Genomic DNA, 27,111 nt, shown 5'->3' with positions numbered 1-27,111 from the left:
ACCAATGCCATGGGGTGTGAATACCCAACTTCTAATCCCAATATAGCAAGCAGGCATCATGAGGAAGATCATTGATGCCCTTTACAGTCATAGAGTTATACAGCACAGGAACAGGCCCTTCAGACTGGGATTATTTACTTTTCTGTGGTAAAGATTTGGGTCCTGTTAGGCTGGAAACGTCCCCAGATGTGCTCTGTTGTTGTGGCAAAGCACCTCTCCCCTGCAGAACCTCACCACCAACCTTCCCATTTAACTTTAAAGGGGCTGTAAAAATAGGGTGAAATCATGGCTCAGCTCCAAATTTCTCCCCCCATCGGAACTGAGATCAGACAATTCACACTTTCTGGCTCCAGGAATTGCAGGGCTCACCCATTTAGTGTTAATGCAAAGCTGTAAGCATTTTGCAAATACACTAAACTTGTGTAAATGAATTACCAAGAGAAACTCACAGAACTGAATTTTGTTGGATTGGAGAAAAAAAAGTTTGGGAGAGGATTACATGACTTTAAAATGCTGAGAGGGACAGACAATATGAACTTAAATAACCTATTTAACTTGGACTGTGAGTGTAGAACTTGAGAATGCAGGTTCAAACATAACACGCCTCAAGCAAGACTACAGATCAGAAGAAAAGTTTGAGTTAGCACTATAATTAGAGGAGTTCACAATTTACAGGCAGGCTGATTGGACTCTGCTTTCCACAGCATCAAATCAACACCAGAAAACACCAAAAAACAGATTGTTTATCTTCTGTTACATCCAGGCCTTGCGTGTACAAACTTGAATTATAGTGAACTAAAACAATGAGGTTATAGGACCTTTCATTAAAAAAATCAATCATATCTCGAATTTGCAATTTAATTCTGTTTTATGCAATAGGTCAGGATGAATGCAAAAGTCACTCTGGAAGAAGGTACTTGAAAGCTACAAAGATTTGTACATTGACAAGTGTAGGCTTGCACCATGTATATATAACCTATAGCAATAAAATTCTTACATCATGCACATACCTATAGAGTATTAGATCTGAAAAGTCATGATTTGCTGAAACAACCAATATTCTGCCAGTTAACAATGCTAATTGGCTCAAATACCCCATCAACTATTTGCAAGACAACCAATGATCACTCTCATTCACTGACAGCTACAATCTGGAAACAAGAAACTGACACAAAACTAACCAATCAAATCATTCAACCAATTTTCTTCAGGTTTGTTATGGCTATGTTGTTTCCTCATTTATTTTAGTATATCAAATTTAATTAAATACATTGATAATATTATTATAGGAATAGAAACAATAATTTACCCGTAAACCCTTGTACGTCAGAAACGTTTCTAAGAAGTTTCTGAATTGTGTCTGCTCCTCTCCCTGGAGCCTGGGGCGAGTTCTGTTCTGTTCCCATGGTTTGAAACCTTCAACTGGATTAGGAGTTCTAGCTGATATTAGCAGTAGCTTCACACCGCTTAGACAGAAAATTGTGACTTCAACGCCCACTCCAGAGAGTTGAGTTGAGATTTTATCCAGGTGACGGGGGTCTCGACATCTGCAAAAAGCCGAGAACCCTCTGTAGCCTCTTCTGTAGGAGGTGTGCTGAATCTAATGCCAATTAGGCACTCAAGTGGACAGTGGTGGGCCTTCCACAGGATCAATGATCCCGGTGATGGAGGTCCCACCCTCTGAGCTGCCAATCAGAGGCTGGCAGCTCTTCAACTGAGGAGCATCACTGCGGAGGTCGTGGCTGCTGCTGGTGGACCACCCGCCCGAGGGCCATGAGCGGCGCTGGACCAGGCCACAGGTAGGTCAGGGTGGGAGGAATCTCGCGGGGTGGGGATCATGGGGGAGGGGCGTCTAGGGGGGCCAGTAGCAAGGGCAGGGGGATGGCTCTTAGCGGGCACTCCCCCTTCCCGATACCGGGTCCCTGATTCAGGCACTAACTGCCTTTTAACGATGCCCCACTCCCAGAATCGGGAAGCAGCTCGCAGCACAATTTTTCGTGCCATGTTTCCTGTGCAGTGAGAAATTGTGGGGCGGCAGGATGAGGCCCTTAATTGGGCATTAATTGCCCAGTCACGGGCCTCAACTGGTAGCAGGCGGGGTGGTGGGGGTCCCCAGCCCCGCCATCGTCCCACCTGATTTTATGCTGTCCATAGCTCCAAATCCACCATGGGGGAGAGCATAAAATTTTCCCCCTGAGCACATAATCTAACACTTCTGTATGGTACTGAAAATGTGTAGCACTGTCGGAGGTGCCATTTTTCAGCTGAAACTTTAAACCTGTCTGCCTTCTCAGGTGGACATAAAAGATCCCACAGTGCTATTCGAAGAAGAGCAGCAGATTTCTCCCGCTGTCCTTGCAAACATTTATCCTTCAACGAACACGATAAAAGGTAATGAATTTTGAGCTCAGCATGATGCTGAGATCTTCTTCCCTCACCATCTCCTTCATGCCCACTTCTTTGCCCAGCTGTCCCCCCCCCCCAATACAGCAGACACTTTCTCCAGTCTTCAGAATTCTCATTCCACCTGGACCCCTCCCTTGGGCCCACTACGCTCTCGAAATCTTTTCATTGAGAGCAGCCTGTATGACATCGGCCATCTCAATGTTTCTGCTCCACTCAATCACCTAACCTAACTCCCTCTGAACTTGCAGTTCTCTATTCTCTCGGCCCAACATTGTCATTAAACCTGCTGACAAAGGTGGAGCTCTTGTTTTTTGGCACACCTACTCCATGACACCTCCTCCAACCTCCCCCGCACCATGACCCCACCACCAAATAGCAAGCCATCATTTCCCAAACTGTCACTGACCTTATCTCCTCTGGAGATCTTCCCTCCATGGCCTCCAACCTCATAGTACCCCATCTCGCAGAACCTGCTTCTACCTCCTTCCCAAGATTTAGGACTTCCCTGGTAGACCCATCGTTTGAGCCTGTTATTGCCTCACAGAACTGATTTCTTTCCATCTTGAGTCTATTTTTTCTTCCCTTGTCCAGTCCCTTCCCACCTACATCCACAACTCTTCCCATGCCTTCCGCCACTTTAACAGTTTCCGGTTTTCTGGCCATAGTAGTCTTCTTTTCACTATGGACGTTCAATCCCTCTACACCTCCATCCCCCACCAGGAAGGCCCTCCATTTCTTCCTTGAACGGAGACCCAACCAGTCTCCAACCACCTCCACCCTCTTCCACCTGGCTCAACTTGTTCTGACATTGAACAATTTCTCCGCTCACTTGCTATGGACACCTGTATAGATCCCAGCTATGCCTGCCTTTTTGGGGATATGTGGAACATTTTTTGTTACAGTCATGCTTAGGTTCCCTTGCTCACCACTTTTTCCAGTACACTGTTGACTGTAGCAGCACTGTTTCCTGTCCTCACCCTGAACTGTAAAATTTCATCAACTTTGCTTCCAATTCCCATCCTTTCTGGTGAAAGATCACTGACCTGAAATGTTAACTCTGCTTCTCTCTCCACAGATGCTGCCAGGCCTTCTGATTATTTCCAGCATTTTTTTGTTTTTATTCCACCCTTCTCTTGCTTTGCCTATCTCTGACTCTTCCTCAACTTCTCTATCTCCATTCCTGGGAAAAGTCTCTCGACCAATATCTACTCTAAGCGCACTGACTCCCATCTTGATGACACTTCCTTCCACACCACTTCCTGTAAGGACTCTATTCCATTCTCCCAGTTTCTCTGTCTCCAACACATCTGATTTGACAATGTCACCCTCAATATCAGTGCTTCTGATATGTCTTCCATTTTCTTCAACCTAGGATTCCCACCACCACAGTTTACAGAGCCCTTAACCCTGTCTGTCTCATTTCCCACACTTCTGCTCTCACCCTTACCCCTCCCTCCCAGAACCACAATAGGGTTCCCCTTGTCTTCACTCGCCATTCCACCAGCCTCCATATTCAAATGATGATCCTCCGCTATTTCCACAATCGCTAAACACATTTTTCCTTTCCCTTTCAGCATTCCGAAGGGAACATTCCCTTTGCGATACCCTGGTCCACTCGTCAATCACCCCCAACACCGCTCCCCTTCCCACGGCACCAACTGTGCAAGTGAAGGAGCTCCTCTTTTGAAAGTTGCGACTGAATCTGCTACCACCATCCTTTCAGGCAGTACATTTTTGATCACAATGACTGACTGGAAAAAAAGTTTCCTCATGTGATCTGATTCTTTTCACCTAATTCTGTGCCTGGTTACTGATCCTTCTACCTCTGGAAACAATTTCCACTTATTTACTCTTATCAAAAGCATACATGATTGTTAACATCTCCATCAAATCTCCTCCTAACTTCCACTGCTCTGAGCAGAACAATCTTAGTTTCTCCAGTCTCCGCACATGTGAAGTCACTCATCCCTTGTATCATTCTAGTAAATCTCTCCTGCACCCTCTCCAATGTCTTGACATCCTTCCTAAAGTCTAGTGCCCTGAATTGAACATAAAGGGCTGGATTTTGTGGAGGTGGCGGGGCTCCCGGCACCCCGAAAAGGCGGGGTGAACCACGCCTCGGCCTTTTCACTCCCCTCCACCCCAGTGTTTTGAAGCCTAAGTACCCAGTACTGGGATCTCCGTCTCTTTTAAGATGGGGATCATGCTGCCAAGAACTGCCTACCAATCACAGGGCTAGCAGCTCAGCAGTATCAGCAGTGCCACTGGAAGCAGTGGCTACTGCCGGTAATGCAGAGGCCTTGGACCTTGGCCCAGTGTTGGAAACCCAGACCTCAGGTAAGTGAGGCGGGGCCAGTCTGGAAGGCCCCAGCGAGGGTGGGCATGAAGTCCAGGGGGACGGAGAGCCATGGAATTGTAGGTTTTGCAAGCGGGGATCCTCCATGGGCCACAGATTGTCCACAAAGGAGGAACTGCATCCAAGCCTGCAGGGAGGTTGCCTTGTAAAATAAGGAGACACCCCTCCAGGCCCCACCACTGGTTAGATCCCAGCAGCAGCGGGAAGAATCCCTCAAGTGACCGTTAATAGGCCACTTAAGGGCCTCAATTGTCCTATGGGTGGAAAGGCTGTTGTCGGCCTATCCTGTCCCCAGCCAAAGCACTTGCCAATGGGGCGGCAACGGACCCTCCGCCCCCACCAATAGTCGCAATTCTTTGGGCACCCCCGCCTCAGGGAGGCCCATAAAATCCAGCCCAATAGTCCATCTGAAGCCTAACCAATGTTTTATAAAGGTTTAGCATAACTTCCTTGCTTTTGTACTCTATGCTGCTACTAATAAAGCCAAGGCCCCCATATGCTTTTCTTTTAAATCACCCTTCTCAACTAGCCCTTTCACCTTCAAAGATTTGTGTATATACACCCCAATCTGATGGGCCCTGAGCCCACAATGATTGTGGGTTCAAGTCATTATAATTGTCAAAATGCAGTACCCCTTGGGAAGGGCTTAGGATGGAACTGCCACAGTGATACAAGTCTGCAGCAGTGGTCTTAAAACAGAAGCCAGACTCCAATGTTCATCAGCTAACCCTGAAAAAGAGGTTGGGGATGGGGGGAGGGGGTGTTTTTTTGCAGCTCCAGAAGTTTGCTGCCCACCCATATTTATAGCAATAAATTAGATCCACTAATCTGAAGAAGTTGGGTGTGAGCATCAAGGACCACTTGATGTTTCAAGTCTATGGTTGGACCTCAGCTCAAATGAAATGAGGCATTGTGATATCAGTCTTGCATAATTTCTTTACCATTTGTGTACCCTCATTTGTTCCATGCGAAAGCAATCCCACCCTTTCCACCACGCAAGCCTCCAGAAGGGTCTGCATAATGCAGATAGAGCATAAACATGGCATGATGGGTCCCTCTCCCCTTTCACTCTGCTTTGTGCCTGAGAAATGAGCAAGCTCCAGGCAATGCAGCGGAATATTGTCTTAGAAATCCTGAAATATTTTAGCTAGAGAGGAGAGAAGAACAAACTAAAATGTTTGTATCTTAAGAAAATACTGTAAGTCCTTCCTGGGAGGCAGGGCAATATATTCTGTAAATAATATACAGGCAATTTTAGGAAGGAAAATACAAACTGGGGAGAAAGATTTCCTCTGAATACTTTATGTAACCAAATCACATGCATTTCCTTTATAAACCAATTTATGATTTTGTTAGCTTAGCGCACATAGGGAACCAACTCCAATAGAAAACCTAATCCCACAGGAATCCTACTTCCATAGGAAATCTATTTCCATAGGAAACCTACTCCAAAGGAAACCTACTCCATAGCATTCCTACTCCCACAGGAATCCTACTCCCATAGGAAATCTACTCCCATAGGAAACCTACTCCATAGCAATTCTACTCCCACAGGAAACCTACTCGATAGCAGTCCTACTCCCACAGGAAATCTACTCCATAGGAAACCATAGGTATGTGAGCTGTTGTAAGAGTCGCAGGACTACAAATAATATCCAAAGAATACATGGGTTTTTATTATAATTTAAACTAGAATACATATATATATATATATATGTATATATATGTATACAGCTGCTACAAGAGCATATCTACACACATCTCACTGTGTCAGGTTACACCCACAGCTCCCTGGTCATGTGTAACATGACATCACTTCCTCCAGTGATCTTCACTTGCAGCCTCTTCAAGTGCTCCCACAACATCCCCCTTTTTTCCAAAGATAAAAGATATGTACAATATACAATGACATTAAGGTTCAGACTAACTATACATGAATAAAACAAAATGTAATTTACAAGTAAGCAGGTTTAACACACTCTAAAACGTAGAGGAGGTTTGCTTATTTGTCTTAATCTTGTTATCGTAAACCTCTTCTCAGAGCTGAGCTCGTCTTGATGACTCCTCTGAGATTCTGGTAACTTAGAACTCTGGTTAGCATGTTCTTCCTCTGTGCCTGTAGCCTCTGTATGTTCATCTTCAGACTTTGTCTTTGAACTTGTCCGCGATGCCACTGAGTAGTCACACGTAGTGTTTTCATACAGCTCTTAGAGTTGACCAGTTCTGAGAATTGCACAAGTGGGTGCCTGGACTTTGTACAATCTGGGCTGGTTGCGTATCCTAGCAACTTCTGCAGGATACCAAGTTCCTGATGAATGATTGAGAACTCTGACCTTCTGACCTACTCGCAATCGAGCTAATTCAGGTCCTGCTTGCCTGTTGTATGATGCCTTCACCTTCCCTTGTTTAGAAAGCTAGAAAAATGATGACTGGCAACATCACCAATTACCAGCAATCTCTCTGGCCTCCGGCTACTTGCTGCAATGAACTGAAGGCCAAGAAGAGAATTACAGTCATATCAGTTTGTGTCAAGACCCCTAGCCTTTGTGTCATCCTTTGCATGAACCGACCCAAAACACCCGACCTGGACATTTTCTATCATCTTTGGTGCGGTTTTGACTTATTGTTTTAGACAATTGGTAGACCTCGGCTAACTGGAAGTCCTGCAACAGCTGATTCAGTTGTGCCTACAATATAAAACATTTGTGGTAGCCATTCAATCTCCCATAGCTGCACTGCAAGGTTATCATTCCAATGCACTTGATTGGAAAACCATTGTAGGCAGCTGTGGTGGGTTGTATCATAGATTCCCATTACTTTAAGTACATGTCCTTCAGGATACAGAGGGGTAGAATATTTGCACTTGCCCCGGTGTCAATTTTCACTTTGCACTTATGCTTGCCGCTCTTCTGTGAATATATAGTCCAGATCATGGTGAATACCTCAGATTGCGTAATAACATTGACATGTTGATCCAAATTAACTATGTGGAATGCTTACTCGCTGTTCGTATGAGTGCATTCTCCATTCATGTCCTCCTGGCAATCTGTCACTCTGCTGACCCGATGTACCTGCTTGGACTTTTGGTGTGTGTTGTCACACCTCTTGTTGCATATGCCATCCTGTCTTGCAGACATTCTCTCTGCATGTGATTTGCCACCATTCCTGTGTGCGGTATCTCAGCTCAGCCTTCTGCACTGCCTTGCCTAATGTCCTCGCATGTCACCGGACAACTGCGAATTGGGTATGTCAGGCCATATTTGCGATAAGGCTTAGCAGACTTCTGAGCCTTATACCAATTGTCATAGCCACCCCAACGCTTGTGACTATTGGCACCCAGCCATGATGGCTTCAAATTTCCTTCCATCATTGAGTAGTGCATCTATGGTGTGCCCTTTCTTCTTTCCTAACAGGTGTTTTTGAAAGGCCTCTAGTGGTGTAGGCACAATTACTAATTCTATAATCTGTTCTGACAATTCAATATCTGCGAAGTCATATTCTTGAGCGTTGTCGCGGCACCTTGCAACAAACTGGTCTATGGACTCATCTTGCCTTTTGCTGGTAGGTCATTGCTCAAGCCCAAGTGCTCAGAAATTGACCTCTACCTTGGGTTGATCTTCCAGGAATGCCCATACTTTACTCGGGTCCTTCTGATCCTCATCTGACAATCCTGATGTGTTAATCCACTGCAGGCCTTGTTGACCAGACCGATCTTGATTTTTACAGCTTTATTCTCTGGTTTGCTCACTTCTTGATCCAGGAAACACAGTTTCATCTGCTATCGAAACAGTTTAAACTCAGACACTATGTCTGATGCTTTCCAATCTATAATTGGAAAACTGAAAGCCATTTTCTGGATGATCCTGCTTTTTAATAAATATAGGACTCTTCACAAGTTTTCTTTTTCACAGGCGCAGTTCTTTGACAAGCTCTCTGCTTTCCAGGTTTTCTGTTTTACAGGCACAGCTTTCTTTTTTCCTTTTTTAGACAGGTTTATTTTCTGCGGACCTGCCTCTTTAACAGTGAGAGATGATAGCTTTCTTTGTTTACACAGCTCATTCATTTTTTTAAAACTGCAAGATGACAGCTTTCTTTGTTTACACAGCTCATCTTTTTTTGAACTGTGAGATGACAGCTTTCTTCATTTACACAGGCTATTTTTTTCTAAACTGAGAAAGCAGTTTTTTTTTCTCTGCAGCGAGCTGCAGCTTGCAATACAAGCACCTGCCACAATCTGCCTTTTTCAATGTGCTGTGGACCTCCATTGGCGCTGTTAATCTCTTCCCACTTTTTATGCATTAGGACCCAACCACAAAGCAAAAACCTGGGAAAACTAAAGCAGTTATGGCTGTAGCTACTTCTTTTCAAATTTTTCAACCTAGATTATTTGAAAGCTTCAATCCCCTGGCAATTTGCCTACTAACAGAGTTTCAACATTCCCCGAGGTGCTGTCTGCAGTCCTATGTTCACTGCACTGTTGTGGTGTCTTCTGCCAACTGCACTCCTGCAGGATCTTCAGCCACTCCAGGTAAGTAACCACTGTTCTTTGCTTTCTTTTTTGTTTTGGTGTGTTTCAGGAGCTCCAAAATGCTGTTACTGTACTGTACTTGATGTGTCCTTCAGAAAAAATCAAATGTTTCCACAATGTAATATTTGGTGGTCTTCAGAAAAAGTATATCCCAAATGTTGTCACCATGTACTATTACTCGTTCCTTTGGTATGCAAACTACTGTAAGATTCACAGGCTGACATGTAATATCCAAGGAATATGTGGGTTTTTATTATAAATTAAACTAGAACATATATATGCTACAGGAGCACACCAACACACATCTCACTCTGTCGAGCTACACCCACAACTCCCTGGTCATGTGTGACATGACATCATTTCCTCCAGTGACATTCACTTACAGCCTCTTAAAGTGCTTCCACAACACATACCTCCTTAGGAAACCTATCCCATAGGAAACCTACTCCCACAGTAAACCTACTCCCACAGGAAACCTATTCCATAGGAAACCTACTCCATAGGAATCTTACTCTCACAGGAAAGCAGCCCATAAGGAAACATACCCTGATAAGAAAACCACTCCAAAGGAAAAAAACTCCAATTGGAAACCAACTTCAAAAATAGCCACTCTCAAATGAAACTTACTCCACAGGAAACCAACTTCCATAGAAAACCTACTCCATTAGGATTAGGAATCCTATTCCAATCAGAAAGTAACTCATACAGAAAACCTACTCCAATAGCAAACCTACTCCCATACAAACTTATTCTAATAGCAAACTAACTCACTAACTAAGAAAGGTATTTAAATGTTTGCCATGGCCAATCATCTTGCCTGTTGCTTCAGAAAGAATTTGCAGGGCTACGGGGAAAAGGTGGGGGAGTGGGTGGTTGTTCGTGAGTTGCTCCTGCAGAGAGCCAGCACAGACACATCGGGCTGTATTATTGGGATGGGCAAAGAGTTACTGCATTCAGAGTGCAATGGGATTGCAATAGGCAGCATTAACTGCACTCCAGATCCCGAGTTACATGTGAACATTGCCATAGGAGATCTACTAGCTTTATAGTAAATATGTAAAAAAAAAGAAAGACTTGCATTTATGTAGTGCTTTCCCGACCGCTGGATGGCTCCAAGTGCTTAACAACCAATGAAGTACTTTTGATGTGTAGTCACTGTTGTAATGTAGGAACATATTTTATGGCAAAGTTAGCACAATTCTTCTTGGTGACGTCACATGTACTTGACAGCAATGGTGTAGGCTTCTGCAGCTTATGTTGTAATTATTTGCTGTAATATTGTTTAAAGACTTTTAAGGCAGCGTGCTTGGGGTTTTTTTACACTAAAATCATATTTTGGTTTAAAGCTACAGTATATAGCAGCGCACATCTCCCAGCCCTATTTTAAGAATGGAATTAGTAAGGGGAACAGAGTACCATAAATTTGAAAAAGAAAATTTACATGGGCAGATCTCCCATGGCAATGCTTGCAGTGAGTCAGAGGATATTTTGTTTTCTAACAACAGCAGTTTTATGCCATGCAATGTACAATGATTGTTTTAACATCTCCTCATTGGTACTTCCTAACCACTTTCCTTGCTTGTGATTTGTATGTTTCCTACAGTTGTTTCACTTTGAGCAAAATGACAATGTTATAACTGAAGTAAGAAGGATATAATGTGGCAGGTAATGTATTCCTGGTATAACAAATCATAAAAAATACAGAGAATTGTTTGTATGGGAGTGTCCTCTGGACTTGAGAATCTTTTAATCCAGATTGCAGTGCACTTGTCTTTGGGATAGTGAGGTTTTACTGCATTACAAATCAAAAAAACCCAGATACAATATAGAATGGACTTGTAGTCAAGTGTTGATGCAATCTTGGACACTCTTAATCGTGCTTTCTAATTAATTCTCAGGTGACCTGTTTTTCATAATGCCTGTTAGTCCATGCTCACTTCCATTAATTTCAAGTCATAAAATAGATGTGAATGAAATAAACTATTTGACCCATCTGAGCTTATTATCCAGAAAAAGGGCTACAGTCCTCTCATCATGACATCTAACCATATTACTAAAATGACTCTGGTAGTTTTACTTCCACTGCACTTGTTGGAAGCCCATTCCACCCATTGATGTCTGATGTCTGTCCTAAGTTTTGTTTTGCCAGTTTGTACCTGTATCTGTTGCCATATTGGTGCAGTTTAATTTGAAGCAGCATTCAGATTTATCTTTTTTATTTCGTTTGCTACCTTACCTACTTCTAATTTTGTTGCTTCCTGCCATGGATTGTGGGGACATGTTGATTTTTCAGAAGCGATTATCTTTTTCCATCACTGTGTTTCCCTCAATCTCCTGCAAAGTAAAAAATAATCTCTGATCCACTCACCCCCTAGTAGTTGATAATATAGCAGCACTAGCAGAGGGCCGTCCCCAGACAAAGTGACTCCCTGGCTTGGCTGTCGAATGTGGAGAAAGAATAAAAAGAGGGTATGTTAGAATACCAAGCTGCATAATCAAGAGACTTAGAAAATAAGTAAGTAAATAAAGATTGCTTCTTCCCCCAATAGCTGTTTCCCCCTGAGCTAAGTTTGAGTTGTCCATTTTTGCTGTGTCAGCTGAGGTGGTTGTAGGGGTATGAAACTGGCCTCAGGCCTCCTATATTAGGGAGAGGAAAATGGGCCAGAGCTTCTGCTCCTGATTGTTATCTAATGAGTAAATGTTATCCACAGTTATAAATGTAACTGGAAGAGAACAGCTAATCCTAGGGAAGTAGAATGTAGTCACTTCATTTTCAGCCTTCACTTCCCCAATTATTGCTGGCCTGTGCTGTACGTCCCTAACTGACAGAGCACCTCACCTCCTGGCCCACGTGATCACGTTTACAGTTCTCCAGCTACTCAGCTGTACTTTTCTTACTTACAACTGGTGACAAATAACAGCAAAATATGAAAAATTTTCAAATAGTCCTACTGAATAATTTTCAAACCTGTGCAGACAAACTACTGAACCTACATAGCATTCTTGTAGGGTTTTGTCAATATTCCAGCATTCAATCTTTTTCAAGGATCTTTCAGTTCTGCCTTCCGAACTCTAACTGTGCTACAAGCAATTATGTTGCTAGTTACTGATGCAAATTGAAGAATGTAGCCATATTTAAAGTGATAAACCAGTTTCAAATTATGAAGAGATATCTGGGTAAATGAACAGAAATCATGGACTGATCATGTGCAATTGCTTGATACATGCTCTCAGCCGGCAAGGATCTGCACCAGTTGCATCCATTTGGATAAGTTCTAACATAGTACATTTGTGTAATGATTTCCGACTAAAGTAAGCAGAAACCACATCTCCATCGGTGACAGTCAAAAACTACATCGACTTCTCTACATGCCACCAACCACAAATGGTCAACCACATATGGTCAATTAGCATCTGTCACTGCACCCATGTTATTTTGACTTCCTTCCAGTATAAAAGGATGTATCTTTGCTAGATTCACACTGATTTCAACACCCAAAAGAACGGAATTACTACTTTCTGCACCTTAATCTGATAAACACGACAGAACTTTTTCACTTCCCAGTCAGTCACAACATGAAGAACAGCTTTGCTGCAAAATAGGGCTCCCATTGCGCCACTGGTGCTGACGGCTGATCTGCTTCCAGCCACTTATGGTGCAGCCGTTTGGATCACCATGCTTGGAAGGGCGATAGCATGCCGTGCATGTGCCTGAAGTGTGCAGAGTGGGCAGATAGTGACATCAGTCAGCAGTCTAACGCTGATTTGGCATGTGACCTGCCATTTTGAATCTCACAGGTCCTGTTAATGCCCTGTCTAAAGCATTCACATGCATTCAGTTGCACAGGGGACCCCATTCACCCACCCACCACCCCCCACCACCATCCCCCCCATCTCCGTACCCCGACTAGCGCTATTTAAAAGCATCAGCATCAGAATTTCAGGTGAGGTGTTTTTGATTTTCTTTTGCTGCTGCCAAGTTAGTGGAAGTGCTGTGTACTGTGGTGTTGGAGGTGCTCTTACAAGTTGTTGCAGTTAAAAGGAGTGGTGCTGGATTTTTGCAAGGAGTGGAGTGGATTTTGAAGGCCACTGAACAGAAAGCTTGCTTTCCCTGACGGTAACTATAGTTGCAGTCTTTCTTTGCAGCATCACAGTGAGATGGAGCCCCGGCAGCAGAGAGGGGAAGCTGTGCACTGAGGGAGGAGGAGGTGGGCTCTCAATAGAAGGCCGTATCCACCTATGGTTATCAGAGAGCATTTCTCAATCTCCACTTCAGCCAGGAGGGTGTCTGAGATGGCTACAATTCACCAGGCAAATGGTCACTGAACTGTGTCACCTTGTCTAATCGGACCTGCAGCCACAGAGCAGGGCGAGGACAGTGCTGCCAGTGGCCATGAAGATCACCATGGCCCTCAATTTCTACACCTCAGGATCCTTCCAGGCTGGAGCTTGGCAACATTTGCAACATCTCTCAGTTTGCTGTGCATCACCACATCATGGAAATGACAGAGGCCCTGTAAACAAGGTGAGGGGACTTTATTGTTTGCTATGTAAACAGAGAAAAACAGGAACAGTGGGAAAATGGATTTCCAAGGGAGCAAGATTCCCAATGGTGCAGGGAGCAATCAGCATGTGGCTGTGTGGACCCCACAAATCAACGGCGAGATGTATCGGAACTACAAAGGGTTCCATTCCTTTAGTGTGCAGTTGGTGTGCAACCATGTACAGAGAGTCATGTTGATTAATGCCCACTATCCTGGCATCACGATGCTTTTATCCTGCACCAGTCAGCCATTCCTGCTATATTTGAACCACTATGACGAACCAGAGACTGGCTGCTTGGTGACAAGGGCTACCCTCTCTACATGTGACTCATGATTTTCATCCACCACCTAACCAAACACAGATGGCGCTTTTACAGTCAGAGCCATGTTGCGACCAGGAACGTCATAGAACAAACCAGAGTTCCACTGCCTGGACCACTCGGGGGAACACTTGCAATATTCGTCAGAACGTGCCTCCAAATTCATGGTAGTCTGCTGTGTTCCACAGAACCTAACCCTCATGAGGATGCAGACTTTGTCACCAGGCCTTCAATGAGCACCTTGGCAGGAGGAAGAAGAGGACAAGAAGAGGAGGAGGAGGTGGAAGGGAGGAAGCATCCGGGACACCATCGCTCCAGACGGGCTGTTCGTGGGCCACTCATCAGACTCCAGTGCCCCTGAAAGCATCCCCACATCACCGTTGCTCCAAAATTCCCCACCTTTCCATCTGTCTACTATGGACCTTCACAGATTTCTCTTGACCAAAAGCCTGAAAGAAAAGACACCACAGACCAACCAATCCAAACAACTTTATTCAACAACATTTACAATAATACTTGAAAAACTGAACTATTCACCCTTGTGTGTTTCCTTCGTGTTTATCTTGTGTCTTTTTGCCAGGCCTCATGCTGCATCCTACACAGTGCTACTCACGGCTGGTGGAAGGCTGCTGCTTTTCACTGGGGAGACTGCAGATGGCTTTCCAGGCGCCCTCAGACAGCTCTGGGCCTTGTGGCCTCTGCTTCGGACTGCACAAACTCTGTATGGGTGCAAGCAGTCTGGGCTAGCTGGCAGAGAGGTATCAGCAGGGGTACTGGTGGAGTGGCAGTGGTGGGAGCATGAATGCTATCATCCTAAGAGAGGACAGCAGGCTTTTGTACCACGGAGCCACTGCTACTCACCCAGGGTGGTGCTTTCAGCAGTCCAAGTAATCTGCTGGAGCACAGATTGATGGACTGTTGTAAGAGCCTGCAAGCCCCTTTGAGCACTGGTATCTGCAGCTATGATGGCAGCAGTTTGATCTTGCATGGCACCAAGCTGGGCTTGCATGGCACCAAGTATGGATACCATGACTACAGTCTGAGCTTCCACTGAAGTACTGAGATGTTGGGTGGCTTCTGCCTATGCTGCAATGGGAGTTGAGACATTGGCCACCAGATGCTGCATCATTCTGGGTCCACAAGTGCTGTCTTGGAGTTGGTCACCACTTCCATGCTGGAAATTATAGTCTCCAAACTCTGCACAAAGCCACTGCCAAGTTGGAGCCAGATTCCTCCATACTCCTTGACAGTAGCAATAGACTGTAAGAGGAATGCACTTTTATGCAATGTTTTTATTCAACTATTTGCTTGTAACAGTTTATCAAAGTGCGAAATGTGCTTGTTACAGATGGAAACTGGGACTTGGTGATTTTGTGAGCAGAGTTTGACAAAAGGTGGTAGGAACAGTCAGCTGATTTGGTGATAACCTTTGCCAAAAGTGAATTTGCAAAAGCGCGGGTAACCTACTAAGGGCATATAGTTGGGCAAGGACAAGTGTTGCCAAGAACAGCAGAAATATTAGCATTGGTGGACTTCCCTGCCCCTTAGACTAAATGAGAAATCATGAGGTTTTGGGGATGTCTGATTTCTACCACTGATGGATTTGCTACAAAGAAAGACAAGGTAGTGTGGTCAGGGGAGTGTCAATCATATTTTGTGAGGCTGAAAGCAATTTTGATCAATGAACCAGTGTTGGCTGCCCCAAATTTCATTAAGCCCTTCAAAGTAGCAATTGAAGCTAGTGACCTGGGGTAGGTGTAATCCTGTTACAAGAAGATGAATTGGGCATAGAAAGGTCAGTTGGATAATTTTCCAAAAAGCTATATCAACACTGAAATAGATACTCTACAGTGGAAAGAGAAATCCTGGGCTTACCTCTAGCTCTTAAACATTTTGAAGTATATGTCCACCATGGCTACAGGGAGACACTGGTATATACTGGTCATAACCCTTTGTGGAAAAATTCAAAAACCAGAATGCCAGACTATTTCAATGGAGTTTACCATTGCAGCCCTTTCACTTAAAGATTATCTACATTGCGGGGAAAATTGCTGATGGTCTGTCTAGAATTTAACTTTGCTTTGTGTTACCTGAGTACAAAGATGGTACAGGGCAGAACTGTATTAGTTACTGTTACGACCAGGTGAGAAAGAGGTCTAGGGTTCCCTTTCAGCCTTCAGCTCGTCTTACCGTAACAGGGTTTAATTTTAAACACCGTATTTTTAGCTCCCTCTTGGTGAATCCTTGTGCACCGCTTTCCAATTATAAAGCAAAGAAACCAGCACAAGCAGGCTTCTTAGGTTTAAAGAAGAAAAGTTGAAATTTATTAAACTTAACCTCTAATTCGGTTGACGCCTACGGATACACAACGCGCCCATGCTAGCATGCATGCATGATACACACATGCAAATAGAGACAGAAAAGAGCAGAAGAAAAATAAAGTGGAAAAGTTTGAGGCAATATCTGAAGAGTTTTTGTTACAGTTCTTCGAGCTCACTGTAGAGTCCTTGATTGTAGGTAGATCTTGCTTTTCGTTGGGGCCCAGTATTCTTCTTAAACCTTGTTCGCTGTAGGAGACCTTTCTCTCTTGAGGTTCATGTGTCTTCAGTGGATTCAGAGGCTTGTGAGAAAGAGATGGGAGCAGACAGGAGAGGTCTTCTCAGTCCAGGAGCAAACAGATACTCTGAGTTCAAACTGTTTGTACAATTCAGAAAAACCCAGGTTGTCAAACAGGTTAGTCATGTAACTAACTGGCCTGACCATGTCTTGGATTGTATCACCTTAGCAGTCTCTGGAATGCTCCTCTTACACACATTACCTGGTGATCAAGGTCCATTGTGGGTTGAATGTGTCAGGGAATGGCCCTTGATCCTTCCAATCATCGTCTGTTAATATGTAAGTGTCTTTTCCAACCACGGCTGATCTGTTTAACAAGTCCTTTCTTCACTCTGGATTCTCAATTGGGACTTTCCTTCCAGAATCACTGAATCAGATGCAGAGGCTCCGCACAAACCTTCAGCCTGGAGAGAGGACTGAGTCACAGGACTATTGAACTGCTTTCAACAAGTTTAACAAGTTTAACTGTTTAACAAGTTCTTTCTTCACTCCAGTAACAATTTAAAATCAATGTTCATGACAAAATTAATGTGCCTCATTCTTGGCAGGTGGGGGCCTAACAGGTAAAGAGTGAATGAGAATGAGTGTGTAAATGTGTTTTTTTTATATATATTTTGTTTTTTGTCCACACTTTATAATGAAATGCATTTAAAATTGGTGTTTCATTCCTCCAAGGGTGACGGTGTCATGAAGGTGCTTCCATTATTAATATTTTTTGAGGACTCATGTGTGAAAGATTGTGAAAATTGGTTCATTTGAAAGACAGGAAATGCCTGGATTTGTTTTTTTTAAAAAGGTTACTGGAAGGAAACTTTGGATTTTTACAAATAAAAAACACTTACTCGAAGAGGCAATGAAGTGCTAAATAAACATAAGAGGCCTTGCTGGCTATTGGAGTTGTTTACAGAGAAGTCACATGTCTAGGTTTATGGTTGTCAGGAGTTTTTGGCTTTCTGATTTGGATGTGGACTGTTTGAATGCTCAGTTGGTATATATCCTGCTAAGAGAGAAGCCACCCAACTCATCCTTTTCCACCTGCTTGGGAAAATCTTCTGAGAATCCAGTGTGATAGCTGAAACCACTCATGCAGTAATTTTCTTGAAAAGCCTGCAAGACTACTCCTCAATGTCTTCTGAACAGAGCTGCTCCAGAAAGATCCCAGTGGCAGCCATCTACGTGTACCCGGACGCCAGACCAAAGGCCATCTGGAACATTCCATATCTTATCCTTTTTCTTCACGATTTGACAATAACTCTGCCAAAGTATTTTTTTTTAAAAAAGGTTGATCTCTGCAGAGCCAGTTTTTTTTTTCATTTTTATTTATTTATTTTCCTTAACCGGTGTGTGTGAGTTCATGTGTGTTAGGTTATTTTAAAGGGGGGGGATATTTATACTTATATATTTCAAACTATGTGTTAATAAACTTTGCATCTTTATTGAATAAGTCTTGTTTTATAATAAATCAACAATTTTGTTGTTTATTAAAGAAACCTGGTTGGCTTATTTTTATTCTGAAACTATTATAGATAAAGTATATAATTGGCCATATCGGTAACTGGGTAAAGCATTTAAATATATGTTGTGACCAGTGGAGTAGTGGAACTAGAGAAAAACAGTGCATTCCTCCAACCTCGGTCATAACGCCGACCATCCGAGGACAAACTCTTGCACGTGAGGTTACCAACTTCCAGTGTAGTGAGTATATTTGTAGCTTGCGTAATAGTTAAATAAACTAGTTTGAGAGAACAAATACTTGTTATGTGCCATTGGTATAAAGAGTAAGGCAAGATTCCACAATATTTGGGGGAAAGTACCTGGGGTTAATGGATGACAGGGTTACAAGACTCTTGACTGGATTTTATGGACCCCTCACTCCCCCTGACATCGAGTTTTGTGGCAGGGGAGGGCTGGAAAATGACTCCAGGAGAGGGCTGCCATGCATCCCGTAACTGGGAGAGCTGGCTCAATATTGCCACTGGCGGTGAGGCCTTGTGGCGCCACCCAGCCGCTTGGCGACGGGACCCTCATTTGCATATTTAAATAAATTTAAATTAATGAATGAATCATACTTGCACTGCCGCCTTCCGTCCCGCTGCAATCTTCCTGCCACTGACAAGCACCCCCGTGCTTTCGGATCCTTGTCCGGGGAATCGAGGTGGAACACTTGTGGGGAGCGGGGTGGAGGTAAATTTCTCAATGCAGGGTGGGGGGGTTGTGGAGGGGGTCAAAGTAACATCATTGGTGTGGGGATGGTGGGAAGGGTTTGAGGTGAAAGTTTATGCACTTTGTCGGGAGGGGACGATCAGGTGGACAAGGTAAGTGTTTTGGGTAGGAGAGGGCAAGTAATTATTTTTATGGTTATTGGGAGGTGGGAAAGGGGCAAAATAAATGAATGTAATTTTTTCATTCACTTTAGCTTTGAATATTTAAATTTAACGTAGGGCTCAAAGCCCTTTTAAAATGGCATTAGTGCCTGTGCACAGGCAGCTGATGCCATTTCCAGGGGTGGCCAGCCTGCTCCCTCCACGTGATTGGTGGGGTTGGGGGGGAGGGGCGCGGCCAGCCCCGGCTATTTAAATGAGCCGTCGTGCTTAGGATCGTGGCAGCTCCACAACTTGCGGCCCACATTGGCGGGCCGCCATTGTTTTCTAAAATTCAGCCCCTCTGTGAGCATGCCGATCAGTCTTTTCCTGTACACTGCCCCATTGAAATCCGCATCTGAGTCATCTCCAGCAGAACGTGTCTGTGACCTTGCCCTCTGGGGGGCTGGCACACATGCTTTCCTTCCTCCCAGACCACTCATACCACATGCTGATCTCACCTCAGGAGTATCCGCAGTGCCAGTATTGGAGCTGGTGGCTGCATGTGTCGGTTTAAATAGCGATGCTTCGTCATCAGACGTCTGCTCTTGTTCGCAACGTTCATTGCGAGGAGGCAGTTCTTGTGTATCTGGAAACATAAATGCAGAAGGGAAGGATTGGGGAGACGGAAGGCAGGTTAGGTGGAAAGCAAGAGGTCCATATTCACACCATCTGCAGCTTGTACTTCATGCCAGATTGTGGGATGAGGGTGAAGTGGGATTTGAGAAGGTGCATGGCAGGATCATACCATCATCCTGGATGCTTTCAGCAACACCAGTTGTAATGGCCTCAGTCACTGCCACACCAATTATACACAGCACTATCTCGCCAAAGGGCTCAGGAGATGTAGCTGTGCCTGCCCACTGCTGATTCGTCGCTGCTCCCTCCTGTTATGTGCCACCTTGTCCTCCAAGAGAGAGAGACTAGGAGTGTCAGTGAGTATTTTGCAATGTGTTTGGTTGATATGCCTGCCATAGCTGAATAGCTGGCAGTATGTGGAAGCTGTGAGATGTGGGTGTGAAGTTTACAGCAATGGTAAGTGTGTGAGGGTGAGATGGAGCGTATGAGTAAGTTTTGATTGCCAGAGATTACTGATGGGTGAGTGATGGGGTTGTGGTGAGTAGGAGATGGCATTTGAAGATGCATTCACTGACCTTGACCACTCGTGTGTGGTCATTAAAATTTTTGCGACACTGCATCCAGATTCTCAGAGCCAGACTACTTGAATTGCCCTCTGTGGCTACCTGCTCTCATTCCCTTTGCAATGTCTGACTTGAGGGCCTCCTGGCCCCCTGTGGAAGAATGAACTCTCTCCTCCTTTCCACCTCCTGGACTAAGGCTGCCAATGTTGTGTCAGAGAGCCTGAAACCCTCTCTCTGGTCTCCTGTTCCATTGCTACACTCTATTCCTTGTGAGAAACACTTTCCGAAACTATTCCAACACCGGCTGCTGCCAGATTGCACTTCCCCTTTAAGAAATCCAGGCTAATTTGTGTGCTGCCTGCTTCACCTTGATCGGTGTGGGGCAACTGCGTTCACAAACCAGTCCTGTTGAATTTTTAGCTCCTTGCATTTACTTAGCACCTCAAGTAGAAAAACATACTAATACACTTCACAGAAGTGTAATCAGATGAAAATGATTACCAAGTCAAAGAAGAAGGTAGTAGGAGGGGTGGCCAAAAAAATGGCTTTTAGGGAGGGTCTTAAAGGAGGTGAGGGCAGTGAAGAGGTTGAGGGAGGGAATTCTAGAGTGTGGGGCCAACATAGCTGAAAGCAGGACTGCTAAAGGTTGTGAGGAGGGATGCACAAGAGGTCAGAGTCAAAGAAACAGAGCACTGGGAGGTGGGAGCAGGGGTTTGTAAGGGTGAAAAGATTATGTAGACTGCTTCAGTGTTGTGGCAGAGATGGAAACATGATTAGAAAGATTCAAACATGGAGTGGCAGGAAAAAAGTTACAGATGAGAACAGATTTGGGAGGTGACCATATATGTAAGAACTTTGTAGATGATAGAGAGGTTGACAATGCAGAAGCAACAAGATATCATTTCACTGATGCAGATGGTGAAGGAATGTTGATAATGCTACAGCAAGCCTAATGAAATCAAAGTTGGCGACTGTCTTAGTGAGAAATTATGAGAGGATAACTTCATATAAACCATTTGTTCGTCTATAACTGCTCAGAGATTTCCATCAAATGAAAATAGTAACATCATTGGAATCTTGGCAATATCACACAAGCCAAACACAATGTTAGTTTTAGTGGTTATGAACCAGATGATGCAACCTTCAATATCCAGAATCAATTTCCTTTTCAAGTACACAAGACCCCATCATATCTGAAGGTCTATGGTGTTTAAAAGTTTGCACATTGTGTTTTAGAAAGTCTAGATATTCTTAAAAAAAAGTATGCTGTTAGTCTGTCGTAAAGGAAAAATGGTTCGTAGAGTTTTCATCAAGACATTAGGAGATTTCTTTTGGAACAAAGGCTATGCAGTGATAATATCATTTGTAGCAACCGAGGACTTACCTTGTAAATAAGTAAATGTTACAAGCACAAACATGGCAGTGTCATTAATGGTTACCAACCCACAACATGAAGAAGATTGACCATTTCAGGAAACATACTTTAATTGAAATATACTATAGAACAAGCTGGTAAACTAGTAACCCAGAAGGAAGGAAATTCAGTTCACAGGTTCTCTTTTTCTGTGGGAGTTTATTCATGCTGGAATATATTTAATTGGATTGCATAACTTCCTTTCACAATTGTGACCATTGTCATCAGATTGCCGTAAAAGAAAATCCTAACTGGTTCACTAATGTCTTCAAGGGAAGGAAACCTGCTGTCTTTACCCAGTCTAGACTCTTTGAGGCTTCAGACAGACCCACACCAACATGATTGACTCTCAGCTGCCTTTTGAAGTGGCTGAGCAAGCAATTCAATTGGATTACCATCTTCTCAGAGCAACCAAGATGGGCAATAAATGCCTGCCTTGCCAGCGATCCCCACAACCCGAAAATAAATTTTTACAAAGCCAGTATGGATTAGTTACCACAGGAGACAGTAAGAAATCAACAAAGCAAACATGCAAATACCTGTAGGCAAATTAACTTGCAGTTGAGATTCCTAAAGTTATAAAGTGAAATGAGGAGGAGTTATGCTGAAGGAGGCACATGAAGAGACAACACTAAGGGAAGAAATGTTTGAAGCCATAACTTCTGCCTTGGTAAATTTGCCAAAACCAAGCAGAGTAATCTGAATGACAATTTCCCTCTGTTTAATTAGACTATTCAAAAATGCTCTCTAAAGTGGGTCAGAAAAAGGGCTCATACCTACAATTTTCTATGTAGCAAATTCTCAGTTTTCATTCGGCAGTCTCGGAGATGGTTTTAGCTTATTCAGGAGGGTTATTTCACAATACATCTAGTAATTCTTTTAACATGATTCATTTGTTATTTTGATTTGTGCTGCTGATTCAGGTTCCACCAGCTGCATGGGAACAGTGTACTTCAACCAAAAATGAACTCCGCTGTTGTGGGTTAATTGCAGCAACTTCACTTCATTTTAGGAAGGAGAGAAAGCCTCATGATGTCCCAAAGTGCTTTGCAGCCAATGCTTTTGGAATACGGCTGTAATGTACGAAATGTGGTGCACAGCAAGCTCCCACAGCAGCACCATGATAATGACCATATTATTGGTTTATTTTTTCTTGATGTTGGTCGAGGGATAAATATTGGCCAGGACACTGAGGAGAATTCCATTTTGAATAGTGTCATAGGATCTTTTACATCCACATATGAGGGCAGATAGGTCCTCAGTTTAACACTTCACTTGGAAGACGGAACGTCCGATAGTGCAGTGCTCCCTCAGTACGACACTGACAGGTCAGCTTGGTTCATGTACTCAGGTCTCTAGAATGCAACTTGAACCCACAACCTACTGACCTGGAGGTGAGAGTGCTACCAACTGAGCAACTGCTAACATGATGGCTTCAATTTAACTTTCTCCCTCCCCCAATGAAGGGAGAGGGGGTTAAAAAACAGGATTAAGCAACCAACCCCAACCCAACCCCATTCCAGTCCCGTTAAATATTCAAATACAGAAATCAGGGTGTTGACAGAGTTCCTGTAAAAGGTAGGCAGGGGAATAATTAACATTCCAAAGTCAAGCTCTGATGATGACATTCACAGCACAACTTAAATTTAACCGGAAGTGAGGTGGAGGCCCGAGTTGCTGGCTGATCAGAGACAGGAGATCTGCTATTTTAACACCCCTTGTGATCCAGGAGGAGCAGGAGTGCTTCCCCTAGGCCTCACATGGAAACCTTCAGCCTCCCCCAGCCCCAATCACTGTCCAGAATACACTCCCACCACCACCAACTACACCCTCCACCCCGCCAGCGGTCCCAAACTCCAGCCTCCCATTCCTCCCCTCCTTCCCGATCGCTGATGTTACCTTCCAAGTGACGGGGACCATCTCACGGTCAATCGACTGTGCCATCCAATTGCCAATTCTTTTAATTTTAAACAACTTTCATTAATACAGAACTTTTAAACTAGAAGAAAGTCCCAAGAAGAAGAGAGGTGATCATAGGCTGGGGTTAACAAGAGGTTTTGAAAACTGAAAGGATTAAGAACATTAGGAACATGAGTAGGCCATTCATCCCCTCGAGCTGTTCAACTGGATCATGGCTATTCTGTACCTCAACTCTATTTACCCGCCTTAGCTCCATATTCCTTGATACCCTTGCCAAACATAATCTATCAATCTCAGACTTGAAAGCGTAGAGAGGCAGAAGGAGTTCCAGGGAGTTCACCAGAAGTACCAATGTCACTATAGTTATATAATTATATTTACTACATTGTCATAAATAATTATGGACACCCAGGAGGAAAAAAAGATGTCAATGGAATCAGTATTGATTAAGTTGTTGCTAAAATTGCTGTTAAAATTGTATATATAATTGTTATACATTGTATATATAAAGAAATATTAAAAGGCCCTGTGCTTTCCTACAGTATTGATTAGCTGGTTTCTTCTAGTGGAATCCAAAACTAGGGATCATAAATAAAAGATATTCACTAATAAATTCAATAAGGAATTCAGGAGAAACTATTTTACTCACAGAGTGGTTAGAATGTGGAACTTAGCACCACATGGAGTAGTTGAGGCAAACCTTATAGATTCAATTAAGGGGAAGCTAGGTAACTTCATGAGGAAGAAAGCAATAGAAGCATATGTTAATAAGGTTAGATGAAGTAGATGTGGCGGGAGCCTTGTGTAAAGCATAAACATCGACATGGATCATTCGGACTGAATGGCCTATTTCTGGGCTGTAAACTCATGCTGGAGCATGAGTTCATTTCCCCCCCGCCCCCCCAATCACGTGAAGGGGACAGGCTGTCCATCCTCGGCAATGGTGTCAGCTGCCTGTGCGCAGGTGCTGGCGCCATTTTTAAAGGGCAACCAGCCCTACCACTCAAATTGAATTTTTAAAGAATCAACCTCCAAACTTTATTAAATACATTTTTAATACCCCTTTCCCACCCCCCCACCCCATAACAATTACATTAAATATTTGCCCTTCGCCCCTAAACACTTGCCTTTCAAATCTGACGTTTCCCCCCCCCCAAACTGCACAAAGTTTAAAGTGCATCCCTTTTCACCATCCCCTACACACATGACGTTTATTTGACCTCTTTTCCCACCCCTCCCAGCCCACCGCACTGAAAATCTTAACTCCTCCCCTCTACCCACCAATGTCATGCCGCCTTTCTCTGGACAGGGAACTGAAGGCACGGGAGTGCCGGCCGCTGCACTGAAGATCGTGGCAGGTCCTCAAGATTACAGGTAAGTCCATTTAAATTTATGCATCTAATTAATTTAAATATTGAAATCCAGTTCTTGATGTCCAGCAGCGGGGCGGGGGGCTGCATGGAGTCTTGTCGCCACTGGGAGGATCGGGCTGGACCCTCGCAACATTGGGCTCTGTGGCAGATCACTGGTGGCCCCATCTTTTGCCCCACCCGCCCTCCACCAGGGAGCCTGACATCAAGGGCTTGGTAAAATCCAGCTCGAAGTAAAAGTCATTCTCAGCAGCACCACCAACAGGAACACAGTGGTATTGCCACTATTTGCATTTTGTTTTAGTATCATGGATTTATTTTTATTTTTCAAGAGATGAAATATTAGTGAGTCATATGCAAATTTGATCCGATAAGATATTTTAAAGCTCCATTTGAAAATCATTCCAGAAGTTGGAGAATATATAATTAATAGGAACAAGCCTGCAGTTATTTATATCGCAAAACATCCCAAAGCACTGCTATTTCATTTGCAGTCTTGGTTGTTATATGAGCCAGCACAATAGACAACCTGTGCACAGCAAGGTTCCACATACACCAAATGAATTAATTATCAGATAACAGGTCAAATTTGAACTTCAGTGGGGATGTAAAACATGCAGTATTAGATCAGTCCTCCGTTATACACCCAAAATCAGACTGATCCGATATCCCCAGTTTTACATCTCTGCCAAAGTTATCCATCCAATATGTTTTTTGAGAGGAACATACAAATATATAGAAATTATAATACTAAAACAGGCCATTCGGCCTGTGTCAGCACATCCTCCACATGAGCAAATAATTCGAATCACATTTACATAAGGTGCTCTCTCCAAAAATGCAGCAGTCCCTGTGTAATATTCTGAATTACTGGGCTGGATTATGTGCTCAACTCCACAGTTTGCAATAGCAAGTTGAAGGTCAGCTGATCCTGCAAAAGTTGCAGAGTATTATTTGAGCACTCCACCATTTTGCCTTCAGATTCAGCAGCGGATGAAGCTCCACTTCGTCTTCTCCTTTCGGGTTGCCAACTCTAGTTGGAAGCATTCCTGGACATCTGATCGTATGACATCTGATCACGTGGCATCAGTTCATGTGACATCTGATCACGTGATGTCTGATAGCTTGACTTCTACAATATATACTTTGATAATGTTATTGCATTTACATTATAAAGCTTGGGCCCCCTATAGTTGGATATTTTTTCTCATGGTTTTGCACCAGTAGTTACTGTGTGAGCAGTTCCAAGAACCAGGAGGACACTCATGAGCAGGTGAAGAGGGCAAACCTGACGGAGAGGTAGAGGAGAATCTGAGAGTGAGGCAGAGGGAAACCAAGAGAAAGGCAGAGGGGAAACCAAGGGTGAGGAAGAGGGGAAACTGAAAACGGGGCCAAGGGAAAACTGAAGGTGTGGGAGCGATTTACAGAGAGGAAATCAGAGGGGGCAGGAACTTTGATTCCATCTGTAAACAATGGTAACTCGCTGAAATTGCACTGATAACGAACAGTATAACAGGTAACACTCAGATTACCCTCAGTATGCTATTTACCAACAGTAATACAATAATTCACCATTAGTAAATATGTAACTGGTAGTAATAGTTTTAGCGCCCCGATACTCTACCTGTAACTGTAAATAGTAATAATCCTATAACCTGTTGAAATTTACCTTGAAAAATAGTCAGAAATCCTTTGTGCTTCACAAGGTGCGGTCAGGCTCCCCAGTTGAGGCCACTTATAATAGGCTCCATCTCTCTCCCTGTCTCCTTTACTCTGGTTCCATGTGAAGGTGACAACTCTGAATTGGGAATCTCAGTCAGAACTGACCCGTGTTAGACTTCACACGTTAACACCAGCCGGCATGGACCGATCGGAACCAAAGTGAGAGATTGCACGAAGGGCAGTGAGCTCAGTGTTTGGGGCAACTCTCACAGGGCACATCCTTCAAAATTCAGCTCAGCACCAACATTTCTAAAGCACTTCCTGGGCTCGGACTCAATAAAGGAGAATCTTCATAGAATTTTAATATGGACAACACTGGAGGAGGCTATTAGGCCCACGGTGCTAGCACTCTCTCCTATAACTCCATTCCTCAAAGATTTTTTCATATTCCTCCTTTTCAATTATTTATCCTG

At 43.7% G+C, this 27,111-nt stretch overlaps 1 long non-coding RNA gene across 1 annotated transcript in view; it reads right to left on the bottom strand.

Moving 5' to 3' along the window:
* Positions 1–27,111, bottom strand: part of LOC137379452 (uncharacterized) — a 51,644-nt gene that overhangs the window by 6,503 nt on the left and 18,030 nt on the right. Inside the window, exon 2 of the long non-coding RNA XR_010976820.1 lies at positions 11,659–11,728. This is a non-coding gene — a long non-coding RNA (uncharacterized lncRNA). The remainder of the gene's footprint in view (positions 1–11,658; positions 11,729–27,111) is intronic.

This window comes from Heterodontus francisci, chromosome 2 (assembly GCF_036365525.1).
Source record: "Heterodontus francisci isolate sHetFra1 chromosome 2, sHetFra1.hap1, whole genome shotgun sequence".
NCBI classification, from domain to species: Eukaryota; Metazoa; Chordata; class Chondrichthyes; order Heterodontiformes; family Heterodontidae; genus Heterodontus; species Heterodontus francisci.
This window is presented reverse-complemented; position numbering and strand designations above follow the sequence as displayed.